The sequence below is a fragment of the Hyalella azteca genome, unplaced genomic scaffold (assembly GCF_000764305.2).
Source record: "Hyalella azteca isolate HAZT.00-mixed unplaced genomic scaffold, Hazt_2.0.2 contig17914, whole genome shotgun sequence".
Lineage (NCBI taxonomy): Eukaryota > Metazoa > Arthropoda > Malacostraca > Amphipoda > Hyalellidae > Hyalella > Hyalella azteca.
In genome coordinates, this window is record NW_025947678.1 from 26,287 (window position 1) to 32,286 (window position 6,000).

Consider the following 6,000-nt stretch of genomic DNA (forward strand, 5'->3'; position numbering starts at 1 on the left):
ATTTAATACCGTAATTATGTACGATTCTCGTAAAGTCTGGCCGATCGCCCTATTAAATAGACTAAAATTGAAAGAAAAGTAATCATCATTGTAAGCCAGTTGATCAAGGCCCCCCTCAGGGAGGACTTATGAAGCGTGTCTGTGCGCGTCAGAAGTCCTATGGGATTTCGCGCTCCTAGGGGGATTGTTCCTGAGCGCCCCACCGCTGGGCTCGCGGTGTCTGACTGCAGGCCTCAGTTGGCATGGGGTCAAGTTATTATGTTGGTAGGATTCCTTAACATTTCCCTCCTCTATCTCTCTCGGGCGGGCGGCCGACGTCCCGTGTAAGCGACCTCTTGTTCGAGTGTCTTCGTTTCTGTTGCTTTTCACCTGTCCCTCCTTGTCACTTCGTCTCTTTGAGATGCTAACGCTGCTTCTTTCGAGCCAGCTTCAGCGGGTTGGACAATTAAGACCTTCCGCCCCTTGTGCGTGATGATTAATTTGGGATTTTGAATATAATTAAGACCTTCCGCTTCGCTGGCGATGTTATCTTTTGACCTTCGGTGCGAAATAGCTTGACATCTGAAGGGCTAGTAAACCATTATACTATTACTATTATTACAATTTGTGAATCCTAGAATTAAACTAGGTTGTGACATGCTCATCATTTGGGCTCATTTTGTATTGAGAAAAAAAAAACAGTTTTCAATTTCTCTTTATTTAATGCTATATTACATTCCGAGTACTATGTTTGAAGCGAAAAATAGTTAACCATGGCCATCTAACTGTTCATAGAATAACACAATTGATTTCAGATTTCTGTTTGTATTTGATGTTTATTTGAAATAATTCTGATGCAATGCCATTTAAGCAAATTTTTTACGCTGGCAAGATAGAATAAATGGTGATATGGGTACTCTTCTTTTTGGACCTTCATCGCTGTCAAGTCAGCGTTAGGCGGATAAGACGGAATTTTATTTCACGCTCAAATTATTCCGCAACATTTATCTGATGTTTAATTTTGATTTATTGGTGTAAATTTGGTCTTTCTGCTGATTTCAGTTGAACTCAAGTGCTGAACTAATGGTGGCCATAACAAATGTCGAAGTGTGACAAATGTAAGCTATGTATATCGGTTATTATTTCATATTTAATATGAACCAATTTAGAAGCTCGAGGTATGTACGTAAGATATTAAATTATCTGATTGTTAACAATCAAAAATAAAATAAGTAATGTTCAGACATGGAGTGTTCAATTATTTCTGTTCATGCTTGTAATATGTCAAATATTTTCAATTCCTTCTGGTAATTTGAAAAGCACTGATTCTGGGGAAACTTACTCGGTCTTACGCGATAAGAAACTATATTTGGATCCGTTTGTGTATGGTATAACGTGTGGTATGGAATAACTATTGAAAGTAGTGACGCCTGTCGGAAAAGTACATTAGACGGAGGCTACGATGACAAATGTATTATTTAAATAAATAATTTAGTCAGCGCTATAAAGTGAGAAGAATCGCTACGTAAACAGAAAAATTCGATAGGTTACTGAAATATTTTTATATCTACATATTTAATGTTAATTAAAGACGGCTAACTACCTTTAAATGAAAAATGCGGAAAGTTTATCGTTATCCCAGATGATTCTGAAAAGCTTGGAGAACCTAAATTTGCTGGCATACGAATAATTAATAATTAAAACTGATGCTAGGGCGTGAATTGCCGCGGCTTGTCACTCGCACTAATACTACCTTATCGTCCATCTCTTGGTGCCCCACTACCGTAAGGCCGAAGTATTTAGATCAAAATAAGCCTGAATTGTTTTTCAAACTTATTACGAGAAGTGATCTAATTTGTTTCTTAATGATTTATTGCTCTTGAAATTAAGAAGAAAATTTGCTATTGTCGCGTGTAGAAAAAATATTAAACGCGAAATATTCCCAAAAAGCGAACTCAGAGGGCCTTCTGTACGATGTTGTGTTTCGTACGTACGCAGTGCTTTTCTATGCACGTTTTAGGCGTATCTAATTAGTTATTAATTACCTGAGGCAGGTTCTGGTGCCTTGACTTAAATGAGGATAAATGAAGCACGAGTTAAGTACAGATTAGATATTTATACTTAGTAAGAATATATCGGCTTACAGTTTAGGTTAATCAGATTATAAGTTGGAGCTTTAACACTGATGTCTTCGGCGTCCAGTTGAACTATGGATAAGCCTAAAGTGTATCTTCTACTCTGACGTTAATTTAGGCTTACTGCCCTGATGGATACGGACAGCAGTAAGGGCGTACACACGACTGTTCTCGGCCCAAGACTGAAGTTTCCGCGTCTGGGCAGAGCTCATATAGTTACGCTAATTGACGTCACCAAGGGCGTGACTTGATAAACAGGAGAGGCTAATACAAGGAAATGCTCATGAACATATCGCATGTGAAGGATTTTATCTTTCAACAAGGTAGACATCAATCAGGAAATTTCAAGGGACGAATGGTATCAACATTGTCATCTGACACTTCGCTCGGAAATCGGAAACAACCGACGCCGATTCAAAAATCGGACGCGTCGTTATATCTTGAGGTTCCCGCGCCGAGGCTCTAACAAATTTTGCTCCCGTGTTTTTGTTACATAAACGTGCAGAATTAGTGTCTAATTATATTATTTATAAATTTGTGTGGATAGCGCGACACATGAATAAAAAAGACTTACTGAGATTATCAAGTCTTTTCTCTTTGTAAATTAGAGAGCTTATGCGTGACTGTGAACGCCATGTGCGAATGTGAATCCAAAGCTGGTATTTGCCTGCAAGAATTCAAGATGGAAAAATTGCCTTAGTCCGTGTGCCTGATTCAGACCGATATTGCTTTTATTTAACTATTACAACGGATTTTTTAATTGGTTAGTCAGTAATCAGATGGCCATCTATTTCATTTATCTCATGTTTGACATGCCTGACTGACATGTTTCCCTTAGTGAAGTTTGAGTCTGCTTGATCAGGTCATTCAAGTGGTTGTGTCAATTAAGTAAAGAATGTGTGATAGCTTACACTTCAACTTCCATTAATCGGATAGATAAGGTCTGAAAAGTTGAAACGATCAAATTTAATCGAGGTTATTCGTCACTAATTCCCTCCGTTGACGTGCTGAGGTCATGATTTTGCAGTGAATCAGAATTTTACTGACAAGATTAAGTTGCTCACTTTTTTCTAGAATGCATGATAACCTATTGCTCTTTACGCAGGTGTCGAAAAATTAATCACATCTAAGTGAGCTGGTTTTAGTGAGTAACCTCATGCAATGTTTGATCAGGATTTCATGTTGTTACCGGAGGTTAAATTAGGCTACTGTGTAGCCCAACCTTCATGTCTTCCTTTACTAATTATCATATTTCTTCAGTTCTCTATCCAACTCAATTTAAATTAAATTCAATATTTTTATCTTTTTCAGTGTAGATGACCAAAGTATAATTTGCAAACTTGAATTATCACTCTTAAGTATTTGGATTCCTATTCAGTAGCCTGGGCACTCAGTTGCACTGGTGAGTGGCATAGAAATTTATATAGTTTATTCATTGATAATTTAGGTTAAGTTTTGTCTTTGTATTTTGCTAATTTCATTGATATTAACTTCTTGTGTTCCCTTGCATTTTACTTTGGTTGTGTTCATCTCTGACTGATATGGTTTAGTTTGAGGAAGTCAATTTATTATATTGGATTATATAGTTATAGTTAATTCTAGTAAGCTTATGTTCTCAATTCATCTTGCAGTGTTCCTCTATTTATCTGTCCACTTGTGATTCCTTTTAATTCAATCCTCGTGCGAGTACTCATTAGTTTTAAAAATAAATTCACAATATGGAGATGAGCTTTTACTAGTTTTATGGAGTTTAATGGTTCTTGCTTTGTTTACATTCTACATCCCATCAGGTTATCAGTCATTCATGATTTGCATTTTATTTTGTTCTTTCTGTTTGCAGTTACATCTGCTCATCTCCACCTGTCCATGCTCCTTTCATTCAATTAACCAGTGCATTTTCATTACACATTCTAAATTAATTCAATCCTTACATCCAATTCACTAGCATATTTTCATTACACATTTCAAATTATAACAACCATTTCATTTGCAATTTTATTAAGTTGTGTGTTTATTTACTGTCCCATATTTTAATTCATTTTGCATTAGAACCAGTCTTTCATTTTCCTTCATTCAGAGTAGGGTTGTTGCTAGTTAGTTAGAAGCAGATAACAGGTTTATCTCACCTGCGGCGCGAGACATTTTAGACCCGGCAACAATGTCTAAATTTGATAACATTAAACGAAGGCCAGTTTCTTGCTCAAGCCTAGCTGAGGCCAGTATTGCACCCGAGATTACTAGCACTAGTTATCTGTTTTAAGAATCTGTTTTTTTTCTTTAGAACGATAGCAACGATTGTAGCCTAAACTGCTAGTTGTCACGATGTTGAATACCTATTGTATTCTAGACTTTGCCTTACTCTGGTGATATTAGCATTGAGAATGATTCAGCGCATATCGATCAATGTCTATAGGCTTTGAAACACGACTTTTTAACTCGAAAACTATTGAACTAGGCTGTCGAAAGCTCGCTCATTTAGTAAAGTATAGTAGTATAGTATATTCGGCTTGAAGAATAGGCCTGCATAGGCATGTCGCCGATTCTTGTACTTTTCTTGACTAGTTCACAGATCTAAAAGACCGGCCTTTTGATCAAATCTTTTCAACGGACGGTAGGTTTAAAATCGTTTCTAGACTTTCAGTTTTCCCTAGGGTGCTAGGCATTTCAAGAGTAAACATATGCTCCTGCATATGGCCTTGTCTTGTCTGTTCTTGAACGCGTTCATACTCGGAGCGTCAACAATATCTTCAGGGAGGCTGTGTAGTGAACGTCTCGAAAATGTATTATTTCATTTTGTGACGAATTATAAAATAAGGCACGTTCAGGACGATTGTTAATGTACCTAGTTAGTCTGCACGTACGTCTGGTAACATTATTAAAATAAAATAGAATTTCATAATTCGAAAAAGACTAACTTTGCTTGTCAAATAATAATCTAGAATTTACCCAAAATGCAACACTAACACGAGATGCGGATCGTAGCCAATTCATTCATTTGGCATTTCAAGCTTGTTAACTTGAGAGCACATAAAACTGGGTTAAGAATCTAATAATAATAAGATTGATTTATTTTTGTATCCTTTTTGTGTTATGATGTGTTGCTATTGTAATGATAAATATGTATACTATTGTCTCGTATCAAACAAGATCTGAAAATAGCATTAATCATAGGATAATATCAGATGATAATGAGGTTATCCAACCCAGGGTCTGTCATGTGGCAACTGTGTGAGAAAAATCTGAGGTTGTAAGAATTGTTCCTATTAAATTTTAAAATTGCAATAGTCATATTGTCAGCTGATAAACTTTCTGATATGTATGTGTTTTGTGTTCTGATTTATGTAACATTGACAGGTATGTGGTCTGAGTACTCTTCTAGTGAACTCCCTCGAATGTCAAGATTCAAGAAAGAAAATTGAAAGCACCAATCCATGTCTGAAACACCCTCCGGACATCTTCAAAATTTGTGGGTATTCTTTTGAAACTTGTTTTATGAACTTTGGGGTTAAAATAACAAGTTCCCACAGCTGTCCCACATGTTGGTGACTCAAAGCGAGAAAATTTGTTGTCGCATGGATAGGTTGCACCGCAGTTTTAGTTTATAGCTGTGACCCTATGGTGCTGCTTCTTGTTTCAAATTCTAGTAATCCTTCTGGGACCTTGTATATACCGATAGGTATACTTAATACTTCAATGAGGTCACCACGCAGGCGACGATAACAGAGACTGACAAGATTCATACTCTTCAATCTTTCTTCATAAGACTTGCCCTTTAAGCCTGGAATTATCTTAGTTTTAGATTTAGTTTGTGTTAAAAGGCATTTTCAATTTTCAGAATTGATATTTTTCTGAGCAGTAAATAGTAAACCATGTCCCTTCGAACTTT